Here is a 19,531-nt window from a genome sequence, read left to right on the forward strand (position 1 = left end):
TTCTCCCCATGTTTGTGTGGGTTTCGCCCCCACAACCCAAAGATGTGCAGGATAGGTGGATTGGACACACTGAATTGCCCCTTAATTGGAAAAAATGAATAAACTATAAATTCATTTTGTTTTAAATCCCCAATGACTATCAGTACTTTTCTGACAAGTTTCATTGTCTTCCTTTATACTCCATTCTGCTGTATAGTTTCTGATCGGCAGCACGTCCACCACTCTCAAAATGACTTCTTGTCGTCTTCATTTATAATAATATTCTTTATTGTCACAAGTAGGCTTGCATTAACACTGCAATTAAGTTACTGTGAAAATCCCCTAGTCGCCATATTCCGGCGCCTGTTCGAGTACACCGAGGAGGAATTCAAAATGTCCAAATTACCTAACAGCTCATCTTTTGGGACTTGTGGGAGGACGCCGGAACACCCGGAGGAAACCCATGCAGACACAGGGAGAACATGTAGACTCCGCACAGGCAGTGACCCAAGCCGGGAATCGAACCTGGGACCCTGGCGCTATGAAGCAACAGTGCTAAATGTGCTACCTTGACTACTCAAACCATTTTTATATCCTGGTTTCCTGAACTTAAGTCATCCTCTAATGTACCAATATCTATAATAATGTGCCAATATCCTCTCTAGCGTGCCTATACAAGAAATCCAGGTACAACCTCCACAAAGCCATCAGGGATGCCAAGAGACAACACCAGACTAAACTAGAGACACAGGCCAACGACACGGACTCTCGTCGGTTGTGGCAAGGCTTAAACAACATAACAGGTTGCAAAGCAACGCAGAGTAGAATCTCAGGCAGCAGTACACCCCTCAATGCATTCTATGCCCGGTTCGAGCTGGAAGCCATCAAACCATTGTCAACTGCCCCGGCAGACTCGAACACACCCATATCTGTCAGATTCCAAACTCAGATCGCCTTTCTTGAAAGTGAATCCTCGGAAAGCAATGGGTCCTGATGGGAGTCCCTGGTCGTGCACTCAGATCCTGCAGACCAAGTGGCGGGTGTTCGCGGACATCTTCAACCTCGTGTTTCGAGATTCCCACCTGCTTTAACCTCTCCTTACCGTGTTTCGAGATTCCCACCTGCTTTAATAAGACGATCATACTGGTGCCAAAGAAGAACCAGGCAACATGCCTTAACTGCTACCGCCCGGTAGTCTTGACATCTATCATTATAGAGTGATTCGAGAGGTTGGTCGTGAGACACAACTCCATACTTCCAGAATGCCTCGACCCACTGCAATTCAAATACCGCCTCAAACCGGTCCACAGCAGACGCCATCTTCCTGGCCCTACGCTCATCCCTGGAGCATCTCAACAATAAGGACTCCTACTTCAGACTCCTATTCATGGCAACAGCTCCGCCTTGCAACACCATAATACCAGCTACTCTCATCAAAGTTCCAAAACCTAGGACTTGGCTCCTCCTTCTGTAACTGGATCCTCAACTTCCTGACTCAGACCACAATCTGTAAGGATAAACAATACCATCTCCACAATTGTCCTCAATACCGGAGTCCTGCAACGCTGTGTACTTCGCCACCTACTATACTTCCTATACACAGACGACTGTGGCAAAATTTGGCCCCAACTCCTTCTGCAAGTTTTCTGATGACATGACCGTAGCGGGTCGGATCCCGAAAAATGATGAGTGAGTACAGGAGGGAGATAGAGAACCTGTGGCGAGGTGGAACAACAGCAATCTCTCCCTCAAACGTCAACAAAATTAAAGAGCTGGTCATTGACTTCAGGAAGCAAAGTATCAAAAACACCCGTCTGCATCAATGGTGCCGAGGTGGAGATGGTTGACAGCTTAAAATTCCTAGGTGTGTACGTCACCAACAATCTGTCCTGGTCCACCCACGTCAACGCTACAACCAAGAAATCACAACAGCGCCTATACTTCATCAGGAAACTAAGGGAATTCAGCATGTCCACATTGACTCTTGCCAATTTTACAGATGCATCATAAAAAGCTCCTACCTGGCTGCATCACAGCCTGGTATGGCAACTGCTCGGCCCAAGACCGCAAGAAACTTCAGAGAGTCGTGAACACAGTGCAGTTCATCACACAAACCCGCCTCCCATCCATTGACTCGGTTTACACCTCCCGCTGCCTTGGGAAAGCAGGCAGCATAATCAAAGACCCTTCCCACCTGGGTTATTCTCTGCCAACCTTTTCCATCAGGCAAAGATACAAAAGTCTAAGAACATGCACTAACAGTTTCAAAGACAGCTTTTTCCCCGCTGCTACCAGACTCCTGAATGACCTTGTGGACTGAACTGATCTCACACATATTCTCTACCGAGTTGTACTACACTCCTCATACTTCGCCCGATGCCTATGCATTTACATTGTGTATTATGTCCTATGTCTTTTTTTCATGTATGAAACGACATGTCTGAACTGTACACAGGACTGTACACAGAACAATACTTTTCACTGTACCTCGGTACATGACAATAAATCAAATCAAAAATCCATAATTAACAGAACCAGCACTCCACCTTTTTCACCTTCCTGTCCTTCCTAAATGTCACGTTTTCGATATTCAGATCTCCATGTCATCCTGCAGCCATGTTTATGTAATGACCATTAAATTGTACATATTTATTTCTATTTGCACTCAGTTCATCTGTTTTGCTTTCAATACTATATATTTTGCATTCAGATACAGAACTTTTAGTCTCATAATTTTATTATTTTTACACTGTTTAATCACCCATCTGAAGGACGGGAGGGCTGGGAGTGAGACTGACTTAAGGGCACACAGTGTCCCACACCGCTCCCCCTCCCCACACCCTTCTCATGCCGCACCCCCATACTATTTTCCCTTGTCCTGCTCTTCCCCTTCCTTCCCACCTCACACACCAACACGGTCGCGCTTCTCCCCAACTCCCTCACATCACCTGTTCTCCACCCTTTCCCTCCCCTTCAAAACCCAGTTGCCCTCACCCCACCGCCACCCGTTCTCCCTCACCCCACCGCCCCGTCCCACCTCATTCCTCACGCTGCCCGTTCCCTCATCCCATCCCATTCCCCCCAGGCCACTCCCCTGTTCCCTCACCCCTCACGAAACCCCCATTTCCTCACCCACCCCACCGTTCTCACCCCTCACGCACCCCCCATTCCCTCACCCCTCAAACACCCCCCTTCCATCACCCCTCACACCCACATACCGTCCCCTCACTCACCCACATCCCGTCCCCTCGCGCAACAAACCCCCCCCCCCCCCCCCACCCACACGCAACACCCACCGTCCCGTCCCCTCACGCAAACTAGCCCCGTCCCTCGTCCCATCACGCAAATCCGCCCCCCCCGCAAACTCGCCCCCCTCCCCTCACGCAAACTCAACCCCCCTCCCCTCACGCAAACTCGCCCCCCTCCCCTCACGCAAACTCGCCCCCCCTCCCCTCACGCAAACTCGCCCCCCTCCCCTCACGCAAACTCGCCCCCCCCACGCAAACTCGCCCCCCCCCTCACGCAAACACGACCCTCTCCCCTCACGCAAACTCCGCCCCTCCCCTCACGCAAACTCCGCCCCTCCCCTCACGCAAACTCCGCCCCTCCCCTCACGCAAACTCCGCCCCTCCCCTCACGCACCCCCCAACCCCCCCCAGTCCCCTCACGCAGCCCCCCATCCCCCTCAGGCAACCCCCCCAGCCCCCCCACGCAACCCCCCACCCCCTCCAGTCCCCTCACGCAACCCCCCACCCCCTCCAGTCCCCTCACGCAACCCCCCACCCCCTCCAGTCCCCTCACGCAACCCCCCACCCCCTCCAGTCCCCTCGCAACCCCCCACCCCCTCCAGTCCCCTCACGCAGCCCCCCATCCCCCTCAGGCAACCCCCCCCCAGTCCCCCCACCCCCTCCAGTCCCCTCACGCAAACCCCCCACCCCCTCCAGTCCCCTCACGCAACCCCCCACCCCCTCCAGTCCCCTCACGCAACCCCCCACCCCCTCCAGTCCCCTCACGCAACCCCCCCCCCCCTCCAGTCCCCTCACGCAACCCCCCACCCCCTCCAGTCCCCTCACGCAACCCCCCCCCACCTCTCCCCCCAGTCCCCTCACGCAACCCCCCACCCACCACCCACCAGGAGAAACAGAAACTACTTCTTCCAAAGGGTTGTGAATCTGTGGAATTGCGGAGTAGGGTGGATGCTGGAACAATGAGTATATTTGAGGAATTAAAGACGGATTTTTAATTAGTAATGGGTTGAAGGGTTACGGAAAACAGGCACAATGTTGGAGTTGAGACCATGATGAGATCAGTCACAATCATATTGAATGGTGGAGCAGGCTCGAGAGGCTAACTTGTCTACTCCTGCTCAGGGATCTTCTGTTCCAAGAAATAATTATTCTATTTAATTCCATCTTCCAGCTCTTGCTCTGTAGCCCTGTAGGTAACAGCATGTCAAGCACCAATCAGGTGTTGTTTTTTAAAATAGATTTAGAGTACCCAACTATTTTTTTCTCCCAAATTAAGGGACAATTTAGCGTGGCCAATTTACCTAACCTGCACATCTTTGAGCTGTGGGGGTGAAACCCATGCAGACAGGGGGAGAATGTGCAAACTCCACACGGACAGTGACCCAGGTCCGGGATTCGAACCCAGGTCCTCAGTACCGTCGTCCTAGTGCTAACCACTGCGCCATCGTGCTGTCCCACCAATCATGCGATCTTGATTAATAAGGGGATCAGGGTTTATGGGCAAAAAACAGGAAAATGGGACTGAGGAACATATCAGCCATGATCGAATGGTGGAGCGGACTCGATGGGCCAAGTGGCCCAATTCTGCTGCTATATCTTATGGTCTTATAATTTTAAGATAAAGGGCAGGATGTTTAGAGGGGATTTAGAATAGAGTCCCCTACAGCGCTGAAGGAGGCAATTCGGCCCATCCAGTCTGCACGACCCTCTTCCCCACCTCGGCCCACTACCCTGTCCTATCCCGTAACCACACCTAAGCTGCACACAAAGGGACAATTTTAGCATGGCCAATCCACCTAACCAGCAGATTTTTGGACCATGGAAGGAAACCGGAGCACCCAGAGGAAACCTACGCAGACACTGGGAGAAAGTGCAAACTCCACAGTAACCCAAGGCCGGAATTGAACTTAGCTCCCCAGCGATGTGACGCAGCAATGCTGTGCCACGTGTTGTCCCGAGTGCTGAGTCCGGAATGCACTGCCTGGAAGGGTAGCAAAGCTGGGATACATCACACATTACGTGAATGAGCACTTGAAGTGTCAATGTTCAAGGCTATGGGCCAAAAGCTGGCATGTGCTTATTGTAGATTTAATGTAGTTTTGTTGGAGCAGACTCAAAGGGCCTCACAACAGTATGCAGCAGCGTTCCTCAGGGTTAACACGAATGCTAGCAAGATCCAGGCTGCTTGATGAAGTCAACACCAAGACATAGAGCTTTCCTTTATCAAGAAACGTTATTGACTATGTTCTGTCTCTCAGCCACACACCCAGTGTCCCAAATATCTGTATGTGCTCAAAATATTTAATAAACAATGTCCACCTCCTCTTTACCGGAATATAGTTGATGAATGCTTTGGCACAAACTTAATGCATGTAATCCAACCTAGGTTTGGGTCTTGTCCTGCCTGATCTCACTCACTGCCATACTATTATTTCTTGGACCAAGCATTTCCTTGATGCATATTGACAGATGGCTTAGTGCACAGGGTTCAATTTAAAACATTACAGATCACACAAAACTTGGAAATATTGTGAACGGTGAAAAGGATAGTGATAGAATACAAGACGACAGATAGTCTAATGGAATAGGCAATTCAATGCATGCAATGCAGAAAATTTTGTAGTGAAAAGGTTTTTGAGAAGAACGAGGGATGGCAATATAAACAGACGGGTACGATGCTGAAGGGAATGCATGAAGGGGCAAGTTCTTCAATGTGGCAGGTTATGTTGAAAAAAATCATTAACAGGACAAATAGGCTCCTGGGCTTTGTAAATAAAGGCACAAAGTATAAAAGTAAGGAAGTTATAGTGAACTTTTATTAAGCGTTCATCCTCAATTGGAGTAGAGTGGCCAATTGTGGGAAGCGTACTTGAGCAAGGATGTGAAGGGGTACAGAAAAGGTTTGAGGTTCTAGGTCAAAATGACTTCAGTTATGAGGATAGTCTGTAGAACTGGAATTGTTCACCGTAGAGACGTTCGAGGGGAGATTTGATAACAATATTGAAAATCATGAGGGGTCTGGAGGGAAATTGTCCCCCGTGGTAGTGAGGTTGAAAACCAGATGACAGCTTGAAGGTGATTGGCAAAAAGAACCAAAAAAAACTTGATTTTTTTTTCCCAAATAAATAGCACATGATTAAGATCTGGAATACGCTACCTGACAGGGTAAGCACAGTGGTTAGCACTTTTGCTTCACAGCTCCAGGGTCCCAGGTTCGATTCCCAGTTTGGGTCACTGTCTGTGTGGAGTCTGCACTCTTCCCCTGTGTCTGCGTGGGTTTCTTCCAGGTGCTCCGGTTTCCTCAAAAGACGTGCTGTTAGGTGATTAAGACATTCTGAATTCTCCCTCTGTCTACCCAGACAAGCACTGGAATGTGGCGATTAGGGGCTTTTCACAGTAACTTCATTGTAGTGTTAATGTAAGCCTACTTGTGACAATAAAGATTATTATTAGTGAAAGTAGATTCAATTGTGATTTTCAAAGAGATTTGAATAAGCACCTGAACAGAAAACAATTTGCGTGGTTACAGGAAAAGGGCATGGGAGTGGGAGCAGCAGAATTGCTCTTTGAGAGCCAGCATGTTCTTCAACAGCCAAATGGGTTTCTTCTGTGCCTTAACCATCTGATGACTACAACAGCTTGCATGCATGATTGAAATGTATAGCAATAGATACAAACTTGGCTTTCTCAGCGAGAGAAAAATATATTAAAAATTAATAGCAATAAATATTGACTGCTTTATGTAGAGTTGTTGACCTTACTCAGGTCTAGTCTGACGAGTCAAATTACCTTTTGACTTGTCACTTGACTTGAACAAAAATTACTTGCGACTTGACCTGGACAAAATTGACTGGAGACATTTCTCAGTTTAAAAACAATTGTTTGCCTAATCCCAGGACAACACAGTTGATCAAATTTTTTGCACAAACTTAATGCATGTAATCCAGCATAGGTTTTTTCACTTCCTGCCTGATCTCACTCACTGCCACTACTGATTGGCTGCTTTGAAAACTGGTCTGCCAGATCCACAGCAGTAACTGGCCAACCAGCTTGTCAATCAAGGACAGATTTCCCCAATCCCTCCTTCCTCAGTGACCTCCTCTGAGGGGAGACATGTTTGTTGGCCTCAGTGGAAACACCTGGAAGTGGAGAACGCAGCTCCAATTGGTGAGCTAAATGAATGGTTGCGACCCAGCTCTCAAAGGCCCTTCCCGATGCCCAAAAACAAGAACTTTGCCGAGCTGAACCCACCTGCTTTTGCACTACTACCCCTAACCAGAGTCTTGCATGGCCAGGTGAGCAGCTCTTCAGCACATCGAAGCAAAATCTCAGTGTAACATGTCTTATATGTACTAAATATTGAAGTGGAGATGCCGGCGTTGGACTGGGGTGAGCACAGTAAGAAGTCTTACAACACCAGGTTAAAGTCCAACAGGTTTGTTTCAAACACGAGCTTTCGGAGCACTTCACTTGAGGAAGGAGCAGTGCTCCGAAAGCTCGTGTTTGAAACAAACCTGTTAGACTTTAACCTACTAACTACATTGAATACAGAAACACTGACGTCACCCCAGTAAGTGCTTCAAGCGTAACACTTACTCTCTCAAGCTACTGAACAATCTTGTCACCAAAAGTTGTATAATGTTGTTATGAAAGTTACCAATGTTTGGTCACAAAGCAAACTGCTTTCTGTAAAACACATGGAACAAAGGTGTTTGCCGATCTGTGATTACACCAAATTTTGTTCGCCGCCTGAAAAGCTATTATGAAAAAGCTTTAACATTTTTCTACTTAAATCGTGTTTGAAGAAATGTTTTTCTTTTCCAAATTTATAGCTCTAAATGACATCAGATGTCATTAGTTGTAATCTAGTCATTGAAATCTCTCATCAAGAATGACGAGGTTCTTTGTAATGTTTAGGTGTTTTTTTAATTTTTTTTAAAATTTAGAGTACTCTTTATTTCCCCCAATTAAGGAGCAATTTAGCATCGTCAATCCACCTACCCTGCCCATCTTTGGGTTGTGGGGGTTAAGACCCACGCAGACACGGGGAGAATGTGCAAACTCTACAGAGCGACTGTAAAATTAAATTTACATTCAATTATCTTGTCACTAATATCCGAAAGTTTATCGAAGAACAGGAATAGGCCTACAATCTAGGATTATTATTGCGCAGTCAATAAATGAAACAAAATAAAGGCCTCATCAACTTCCATGTTTTAATTTTAATCCCATCAGTTTTGCAGAATACGGTGAAGTAAATCAAAAGTGACTAAGAATTTACGTTACTGACTTGTACTTTAAGAAAACTGCTTACGATTTGACTTGGGAGAAAATGGCTTGGTTTCAACTCTACTTTAATGACCATACCATTTACAGAGGCATTAAAAAAAAAAGACATTGTACCCCATCACAGAATGAGTAGTTATAAAAAGATTAATCTACCCAGGTCCAGAGGTTCTCGGTTGCAAAACCTTGGATTACAATAAGACCTTTTAATAAACAAATTCAGCCAGTTTCCTTGAATTATTCAGCGCACTCTAAATATCACAATCCTAAAAATTATAAAGCAGTTATTTGTACCCACTTTACAGTTGACTCTTGTTTCTATGTTTTGTGCTTTAAAGTTGTAGGTTAGAGGTAGTCTGGGAACAGACATTTTGTGAAGAACTCCATCAGCTCTGACATCACAAAGTTCCACTCCAATGACATCACAAATAGCAAACAGACCATGGATGAAGATTATGCAGTTAAGTGTTGTTCATGGTGGATGGAGGCTTAATTTTGTTTCAAGTTTTAAGCCATTCCGTTGCTAACAAAAGTTAAAATTGTGCGCCCCACTAATTCAAAACTGGTTCTCATCACAATAGCCTACAGTTCCAAACTGTTCATCCCAATTTGTACAGCTTTTAAATTTTGTCCCAGAACTCTTGCTTATACAGCTATTATTCAAATGTTCAAATATCATCTCGAGCCTCTGAAATTTTCAAACTCAAAGAACCGCAATAACATTCAAAAAATACTTGAACAAGCACCTTAAGTCTTAACTTACAGGGATAAGGACCAACAGCTGGAAAATAGGATTAGGCTGCTTGACTCCTTTTCTGTCACTGAGGACAAGATAGATCAAGTGGCCTCTTTCATGCTGTGAATTTCCAGGAGTCTTAAATTTCACAGATTTTTAAAAATGTCCTTCCGACTAGACAGTTTGAAACAGGAGCCCACTGCTGTTTGTCAGAAACCAGGTATATCATACTCTGCAAGTAGTCTCCTAAGACCACATACTACCATTCTATACTTTCGAGAACTAAATTTTAAAATACCACTTTTGTTGCGAAATATTAATTACTCGTGCATTGAAATTTCCTTTGACAAATTAGTAGGATCAGCTCTCTTCTGTTCAGTATCTAAAGGGAGCCACACAGAGTTGGAAAATATATAGTGCAATATTTTCCAAATCCAATCCTACATTTTATTCAATCTTGCATCAAAACAGTATTTCAAAGTTTCACGCAATTTCTGAATTAAGTCTCAGAAATACATTGGACGATAATTTCTGTTAAACTTCAGAAAGCGATGCCCACTAAAATTAGAATACTTGAACGCGTGCTTGGCTAGTCTTGAAAACTGCGCTGAAACTCTGGATGGCCGGACCTACTTAGGGCCCACAGGCCCCAGTGCAGTCAGATTCCAGTGGATTCAAGGAGGCCACACCCTTGTTAACTGCACTCGCTCAGCTGCCATAAACCAGCAAAATTTAAAGGGCCCAGTGAAATCAACAGGAGGTCAGAGAAGGGAGTTTGGGAAATTTTGCGGTGTGTGGAGGAAATCATCTGGTCTTTACAATAGTTACCCAGAAATTAAGAGGTTTTACTTTTAACATTTTAAGAGTAACCACCCAAAGTTAGAGATTTAAATCACATGTTTGGATGGTTCCTCGCACAATTTCCCTGAACAGTTGGCACTTCTGGGCAATTGCCATGCAAACCCTTAGCTGTAAAGTTCCAAGAGGACCCCCAACACATTTTTGGCATACCTCCTTAATCTAATGCTTGTAAACTACGGCCCCATAATCACAACATTTTTTGTTTGTAAATTTAAAGTTCCCAATTCTTTTTTTTTATATAATGTATTTTATTCCAAACGGTTACAAAACAAACAGTTCGGGGAACTGTCTCCCCACCACACAATTTTACAGTTTGTACAAATTTTCCCCTCTTCCAGGTACAGATCCCTCACCCTAACCAGCCCCACTTCTCTCCACTTCCTACACATACCATCTGTCCCCCTGGCTCAAATCGTGGTTTTCGCACAATGGCATTAACACCGACATCCCTCTATCCTAAAGTGACAATTGGTTCCAGACCTTCACTATGGATTTCACCACTGACTCTTCATATATTTCCTTGGTGCCAGTGGCAATGCTACCATCATCATAGCCCTCAGGCTGGGCCCCCAACAGGATTCTTCCTCCATCCTAGCCCATTCTGCCCCCTCTCTTTTCCACCACCGCCTCTCTCCACATTCACCACCCAATAGTAATGCAGTAACTTTGGCAACAAAAAAAAACATTCTGCCTTTGTAACAGGGTCTTCTTTACCCTTGGCACCTTCCCTGGCCACACAGACACTGAAATAATCATATCCAGCTTCTGAAAAAAGCCCTTTGGTACAAAAATCGCAAGCTTCTGGATTATGACTAGGAACCTTGGCAGGACATTCATCTTCACCACTTGGAGCCGCCCTGCCAGAGTCAGATGCAGCATGTCCCACCTCAAGATCCTCCCTCACCAGCTTTGTTAAATTCTGTTTATGCAAGGTCGCCCACTCTCCCTGGATTCCCAGGTCTCTGAACCCGTCTCTGGCTACTTTGAATGGTAGTCCCCCTAAGTTGGCTCTCCGAGCCAACTCGTTCACCGGGAACACTTCACTTTTCCCGATGTTCAACTTGTACCCTGCGAACGTCAGAACGACCCAAACTTCCCTAATAGGCCCATAATCCTGCCCCTGCTCTCCAGCGGGTCCGGCACGTACAGTAACAGGTTGTCTGCATATCACGACACCCGATGCTCCCTGCTCCCCCTGGTAATACCTCGCCATTCTGTCGACCCTCTGAGGGCCATTGCTAGAGGATCTATTGCTAGCGCAAATAGCAGCAAATAACAGTGGGCACCCCACCTTATCCCCCTCTGTAACCCAAAGCTTTGTGAGCCCATGTCATTGGTCCACTCGCTCGACATCAGTGCCAGATAACAGGCACACCCATGCCACAAACTGTGACCCAAACCCAAACTTTCCCAGGATTTTGAATACCTACCGCCATTCCACCTGGTCAAATGTTTTCTCCGCATCCATGGGCACTATTACCTTCGGTACCTGTCCTTTCGTCGGGATCATAACCACATTTAAGAGCCGTCTTATATTACTGGAGTGATCCCTTCCCTTTACAAAGCCTGTCTGGTCCTCTGCGACCACCCTCGGGACAAAACCTTCCATCCTCCCCACCAACTGAGCCAGCACTTTTACATCTGTATTTAATATCAATATGGGCCTGTACGACCCACATTCTAACAGGTCCTTCCCCTTCTTTGGTATCAATGTGAGCGTTGCCTGCGTCATCGTCTCCGGCAGCTCCTCCTTCTCCAGCGCCTCGCTAAACAACCCCACCAGATGCTGTGCCAGTTCTGTCGCAAACCCCTTATAAAATTCTGCAGGGTAACCATCTGGCCCCAGGGCCTTGCCAGACTTCATACCCCTTACACCATCCAATACCTCCCTCAGCCCCCAAAACCCCTCTAGTACCTGCCTCTTCTCTTCCTCCAGCTACAGAAACTCCAGCCCATTCGTGCTTTAACTCCCCAGGTCCATCCTGTACAGTTCCTTATAGTATTTCCTGCATCTCTCATTTATCTTCCCCGGCTTCATCACCACCTCCCCTATCTCTGTCCGTCTCCTCAATATTTCCCTGGAGGTAGCCTGCCTTGTAGTTGGTGTGCCAGCATTCGACGTGCCTTCGCCCCGTATTCATACTGCACCCCCTTGCCCCAGGCAGCTGCCCCACTGCCCTCCCTGTCGTCAACCTACCAGATTGACCTGTAGTTTTTTCCTTCTGGCCAATCCTTCAGTGGTGTGCGCCCTCGAATAATCCCAGTCGACTTCGACTATCTCGCTCATTAAACGACCATAATCCTCCCTCCTGTTCCTATCTTCATGTGCCTTAAACAAGATAATCTTCCCTCGCACCGCCTTCAGTGCCTCCCAAAATGTGGTCGTCAACAGCTCTCCGATCTGGTTCAGCTCTACATGGTCTTTAATCACAGACTGCAGCTTATCACAGAACCCTCTGTCTGCCAACAAATCCTGAATCAAGCCTCAAAAATCAGCCTCTGCTCCCGTCCCAATCTAAGCCGAATCTCCAGCCAGTGGGATACATGGTCCAAAATTACTATCCTGCGTATTTTGCTCCCTCAACCAACACCTCACCACGAAAAAAATCAATTCTGGAGAAAACCCTGTAAACATGAGAGAAAAAGGAGTACTCCCTTCCCCCTTGGTTCTTAAAACACCACGGGTCCATCATGCCCAACTTTTCCATGAATTCTCCCAGCTCCTTTGCCATCCGTATTCTTCCCATTTACCTGGGGGCCGACCTGTCCACCCTCGGCTCTGGAACACAACTAAAGTCTCCTCCAATAACCAACTGGTGTGTGGCCAAATCCGAGATCATTGCCAGCAACCCCCTCAAACCCTACGTTGTCCCAATTTGGTACGTATCAATTCACCAACAACACCCCCCCCCCCCCCCCCCCCCCCCGGTCCGTCACTTCCTATATACTTACAAACCCGCCTTCTTTCTCATCAAGATGGCCACCCCCCACGACTCGGAGTCAAACGGAGTGAAATATCTGACCCACCCATCCCTTTCTCAAGCTAACCTCGTCCTTCAAGCGGGGGTGCGTCTCCTGCAGAAAGACCACCTCCGCCTTCGAACTCCTGAGGTGCTCAAAGACCGGAGATCTTTTCACCGGTTCATTGAGCCCTCGCACGTTCCACGTTATAAGCCTTACTGGCTAAGACCGCCATTCCAAAGACACATCCAGAACCGCAGGCCGCTTCCTCCCTAAACAAAACCAAAATCACCGCCGGCCATCCCCTAATAATCTTTTCACCCCTGTTACCCATTATCGAACAAGAAAAGCCCTCCACCTGGGAGGAAAAGGGACCACCCCACCCCCCACCCCCCACCCCACCCTCCCCCTCCCCCCCTCTATCTATCGTCATTTACTTCAAAATGCCAACACCGTCTCCAATATAGTTGGTTCTTCCCCCAGTTTCTACTCCTGTAGCAGAGGGTGACACGGTAGCACAGTGGTCAGCACTGTTGCTTTACAGTCCCAGGGACTGGGGTTCGATTCTTGGCTTAGATCACTGTGCGGAGTCCAAGGGCAATTTAGCGTGGCCAATCCACCTACACTACACATCTTTGGGTTGCAGGGGTTGAGACCCACACAGACATAGGGAGAATGCCACACGGCATGACCCATGGCCGGGATCGAACCCGAGTCTTCAGCACCGGGGGACAGCAGTGCAAACCATTGCGCCACCATGCCACTCCTCCGATAATCACAACATATTGGTCGAAACCAATCCAGCCAATTAACTGCCCATCAGTCTACTCTCAATCACCAGCAAAACAATTGGAGGTGTTATCAAGTGCTGCTCGGTAGCACCATCAGTCAGCATAAACATTGTCAAAACGTTCTCATTTACCTTTCCGGTGTAAATGGCTGACCAAGTAGAGAAGAAAGGACTTTAAGGAAATTTACCATCAGAGATGTTAACCTGGATCACTTCCTTGATATGTCCTATGAACTGCTCACGTAGTTCGATTTTCCCGTCAGTGCAAGTGTGTGAACAGAGGCCTGCACCGCAAACAGCAGAGGCTTCTGAAGAGGCTTCACAAGGTCAAATAGCAAGCTCCACCAATGGAGAACCAGAAGTTGTCAAAACTCAGCTTCAGGATATGGTTACCCTCCCAGAGATGGTTGGCAGCATGGTTGGTGTGTACAATGGTAAAACCTTTAATCAGGTTAAAATCATGCCTGAAATGATTGGCCATTACCTTGGAGAGTTCTCCAACACTGACAAGCCTGTCAAGCACGGTAGACCAAGTATCGGTATCATTCATTCCTCCTGGTTTATCCCTCTGAATTAAACAGTTTACAATGGAAATGTGTGAATAAAATTGGTTTCGGTAACACAAAAAAAATAATCTGCTCACCAATCTCAGTTTGAGTTCTGCCAGAGCCACTCAGCTCCAGATCTCATTCCAACCCTGGTCCAAATATGGACAAATGACATGAATTACAGAGGTGATGTGAGTTGTAGCTTGTGACCAAGCGTGGCATCAAAGGGCTCCAGCAAAACTGAAGTCTAAAGACAATCAATGGGAACACTCCACTTGATGGATCATTACCTAGCACAAAGGAAGACAGTTATTGGAGGCCAATCAGCTCAGCCTTAAAACATCGTAGCATGGGTTCCTTAGGGAACTGACCCTCTTCAGTTGCTTCATCAATTACCAGGTCAGAAACGGGGATGTTAACAGATGATTGTGCAGTGTTCGATACCAGTCACAACTCCTCAGATACTTAAAACTTTCTGTGCTAAATGCAGCAGGTTCTGGACAACATGCAGGCTTGGATGATTAAGTGGAAAGTTACAATCACACCACAGAACTGCCAGGCAATGACCATCCCCAACAAGAGAAAACCTAACCATCTCCCCTTGAAGTTCAAATGTATTACCATCGCTGAACCCACCACCAACATCCAGGAGTGGCCATAACCAGAAATTTAACTGGGCCAGCCACAAAAATTACGACAACAGAATGCAAAATGCTGCAAATTCTGTGTTGAATATCTCATCTCTGATTTCCAAACGCCAGTCCATGATCCACAAGGCTCCCTTGCCTGGATGAGTGCATTTCCAACAATATTGAAGAAGCTTGACACCATCCATGACAAAGCAGCCCACTTGATCAGCACTCTGTCCACCACCTCAAACACGCACTCCCTCCACCACCAACGCAGCAGCAAGCTGCACTGCATATCACAGACCAACCTGACTTGGAACCATATCGCCGCTCCTTCACTGCCACCAGTCAAAATCCTGGAATTCCTTCACCAACAGCATGGTTGCTGAACCTACAAAACATGGACTGCAGTGTATCAAGAAGGCAACTCACCGCCACCAATAAACCCATTATTTACTCCCACTTTGGCCATCCTCCCAGTATGGCCTTTATTTCCGCTCTCTCAAGCCCAAGGGATGCAGGATTGAAAAGGTACGACAACAGTTGGTTCAGAAATCCATGACCAGGGCAGCATGGTGGCCCAGTAATTAGCACTGCTGCCCACGGCGCTGAGGACTCGAGCTTAATCCCAGCCCTTTGTCACTATCCGTGTGGAGTTTGCACGTTCTCTCTGTGTGAGTGGGTCTCACCCCCACACGCCAAAAGGATGCGCAAGGTCGGTGGATTAGCCACGCGAAATTGCCCCTTAATTTACAAAAAAAAACTGGGGACTTAAAAATTTTTGAAAAAGAAACGCCTGATCAAGTCTGGCTGGAGGAAGGGACTTCCAGTGATGGCAGGCGGGAGGTGGCCGCGCAACGGAGGGCTCCCGATCGGGAACGGCATTTTTGGGGCTTTAAGCCGGGTCCCAGGATCCACGGAGGCATCAAAGGCACAGAGAAGGCGCAGAGGAGGCACAGCAGAGGAAGATGTCACGGGTCGGTAAGAAAACGGCCGTTAAAAAAGCAGCTGAGGACCCGTTGGGGAGGTCACCACGGGGTCACCAGGGAAAAAGGAGGCTGGAGCACCAGGGGAGGCTGCGTTGCTGAAGGCTGAAGAAATAACCACAGTGATGGCTGCAGAATTCGAAAGGCAGTTTACAAAACACCTGGAGGCGATGAGGGAGGTTTTGAGTGTGCTGGTGGAGGAGGCGATTTCCCCGGTGACGACGGCAGTGGCAAGTGCAGTGGAAAAGGTGCGGGCGCAAGGGGAGGCGCTGAAGGTAGTGGAGGAGATGGTGACGCAGTACGGTGATCAACTTACCTCGATGGGGAAGGAGATGTGGAAGGTGATGGAGGTGAACAAGGATCTGCAAGGAAAATTGGAAGACCTGGAAAACAAGTCCAGGCGACAGAATTTGAGGATTGTGGGGCTGCCCGAAGGAGTTGAAGGGCCGAGGCCAACAGAGTATTTTGCCGCTATGCTGGCGAAGCTATTGGGGCAGGGGGAGGATCCCTCCTGATATGAACTGGATCGGGCTCATCGGTCGGGGAGGCCTGTACCAAAGGCAGGTGAGCCGCCAAGAGTTGTGACTTTGTGCTTGCGTAGGTACTATGTGAAGGAGAAAGTCCTGTGCTGGGCCAAGCAGAAGCGTGTGGTGCAGTGGGCTGGAGCTGGTATACGTGTATACCAGGACTTTACGGTTTACAATTCTTGCGTATCATATATGCTACTCTTTCAGAAGTTGGACGGCGTTGTGTGGGGTGGGGGTTCTATGGTGACCATGGGCGGTGCCGGGCTCCTTTCTCTTTTTCTCCTTTGTTTTTTGTTTCCACCGTGGGAGGGTTTGTTTTATTGGATGCATATATTGGCAGGTGGGCCGTTGTTTGGGGTGGTGGGAGGATGGAATCGTGGTTATGGTTAAGGGGATTGACTTTGTATTTGTTACCGTTTACTGTTTGGGAGTGGGGTGTGAATTTTGGAGGAAAATGTAAAAATGGAGAATAAAAACTTCTTTTTTTTTAAAGTCTGGCTGGAGGAATAGTGGTGGGCACATGCAGCCCATCTGGATTCTGAGTCCGGCTCGTGAGACATTTTGTTGACCGTTGCCCATGCTCACAGTTGCCAAATTCTGCTGATTTCCATCTGTATAGATATTTTCCTACTGGTATGACTGAAGTGCTATACATGTAAAGCAAGGGCAAGTTGAAGTGAGAGGTGCATGCTGATTGAACACGTTGACTGAGAGCCAAGGCCTTCCTCCAAAGTGTAAACATTCATTTTGTCTTTATCATTTGACGTTAATGGTGTCATGTGAGTGTACCTGTAAGAAATGGGTGTTTATTACTGCAGTGATGTCAGAGAGTAGGTGGAGCTGCGCTGTCTGTCAGCTTTTTACTTTTGTTTTAGGCTGTTTGCTTCAGGGTGTGTTTTAGTTTCTTTTTCAGAGCTGGATAGCTGCAGTCACAGCCAGAAGGTGTATTAGAGTCTCTCTCTGTAATCTAAAAACTGTAAATCGATCCTTTAGAGATTTAAAACTAATAACTGTGCTCAGTAGTGACTTTAACCCGATGTGCTTCTGTTGAAAGTTCTTTTTTGAGTCTTATGGATGTTGAAATGACCGCTTGAGAATTACTTAGTGTTGTAGTCTTTTGTGGGTTGTATTTGAATTAATGGTTGCCAAGATGTTCACTGCATGTTTTAAAAAGGTTAACTTGAGTTCATAGAATAAACATTGTTTTGCTTCAAAAATATACTTTTCCATTTCTGCTGTACTACACCTGTAGAGTGGGCCGTGCGCTCCCCATACCACAATCTATAAAAAGTTCTGGGTCAGGTGAACTCCATGATACACTTTGGGGTTCTCCAAACCCTGGCCTTTAACAATGGTAGTTCTATTCGTATGTCAATGATTAAGAATTTTCTATTACCTATTATGATATACAGTAGTCCCCCTTTATAACGGGGGTGTTGGGGTCCAAGACAGCCACCCGCGTTGCATCCGAGCCGCGGATACCCACGATGGGGGTTTTAAATTTATTTTAAAATCTATGCTAGCGCTTCCCCTTGTGAGTCTACGGGGGGCGGGGGGAGAGGTCAGACCCCCGTAGACTCACAATGGGAAGCGCTAGCATAGCTTTTTAAATAAATTTAAAACCCCCATCGTGGATCTAATTAAAACAGTGTCAATTTCAGCGGCCGGCTCACTTTGATCCGGAGAGGGAAGCTGCTCTCTCACTGAAACAATCAGCCGGCCGCTGAAATTGACACTGCCGGCTGCTCTCTCCCTCCAATCAGTACCCCAGCAGCCGCAGCCTGTACCCCAGCAGCCGCAGCCTGTACCCCAGCAGCCGCAGCCTGTACCCCAGCAGCCGCAGCCTGAACCCCAGCAGCCGCAGCCTGTACCCCAGCAGCCGCAGCCTGTACCCCAGCAGCCACAGCCTGTACCCCAGCAGCCACAGCCTGTACCCCAGCAGCCACAGCCTGTACCCCAGCAGCCACAGCCTGTACCCCAGCAGCCACAGCCTGTACCCCAGCAGCCACAGCCTGTACCCCAGCAGCCACAGCCTGTACCCCAGCAGCCACAGCCTGTACCCCAGCAGCCACAGCCTGTACCCCAGCAGCCACAGCCTGTACCCCAGCAGCCACAGCCTGTACCCCAGCAGCCACAGCCTGTACCCCAGCAGCCACAGCCTGTACCCCAGCAGCCACAGCCTGTACCCCAGCAGCCACAGCCTGTACCCCAGCAGCCACAGCCTGTACCCCAGCAGCCACAGCCTGTACCCCAGCAGCCACAGCCTGTACCCCAGCAGCCACAGCCTGTACCCCAGCAGCCACAGCCTGTACCCCAGCAGCCACAGCCTGTACCCCAGCAGCCACAGCCTGTACCCCAGCAGCCACAGCCTGTACCCCAGCAGCCACAGCCTGTACCCCAGCAGCCACAGCCTGTACCCCAGCAGCCACAGCCTGTACCCCAGCAGCCACAGCCTGTACCCCAGCAGCCACAGCCTGTACCCCAGCAGCCACAGCCTGTACCCCAGCAGCCACAGCCTGTACCCCAGCAGCCACAGCCTGTACCCCAGCAGCCACAGCCTGTACCCCAGCAGCCACAGCCTGTACCCCAGCAGCCACAGCCTGTACCCCAGCAGCCACAGCCTGTACCCCAGCAGCCACAGCCTGTACCCCAGCAGCCACAGCCTGTACCCCAGCAGCCACAGCCTGTACCCCAGCAGCCACAGCCTGTACCCCAGCAGCCACAGCCTGTACCCCAGCAGCCACAGCCTGTACCCCAGCAGCCACAGCCTGTACCCCAGCAGCCACAGCCTGTACCCCAGCAGCCACAGCCTGTACCCCAGCAGCCACAGCCTGTACCCCAGCAGCCACAGCCTGTACCCCAGCAGCCACAGCCTGTACCCCAGCAGCCACAGCCTGTACCCCAGCAGCCACAGCCTGTACCCCAGCAGCCACAGCCTGTACCCCAGCAGCCACAGCCTGTACCCCAGCAGCCACAGCCT

At 48.4% G+C, this 19,531-nt stretch overlaps 1 protein-coding gene and 1 pseudogene across 4 annotated transcripts in view; one reads left to right on the forward strand and one right to left on the reverse strand.

Moving 5' to 3' along the window:
• usp9 (ubiquitin specific peptidase 9) overlaps positions 1 to 19,531 on the reverse strand; it is a 379,823-nt gene that overhangs the window by 340,554 nt on the left and 19,738 nt on the right. The window lies entirely within an intron of this gene.
• Positions 12,802 to 14,438, forward strand: LOC119969089 (annotated as a pseudogene).

The sequence above is a fragment of the Scyliorhinus canicula genome, chromosome 7, assembly GCF_902713615.1.
Source record: "Scyliorhinus canicula chromosome 7, sScyCan1.1, whole genome shotgun sequence".
Lineage (NCBI taxonomy): Eukaryota > Metazoa > Chordata > Chondrichthyes > Carcharhiniformes > Scyliorhinidae > Scyliorhinus > Scyliorhinus canicula.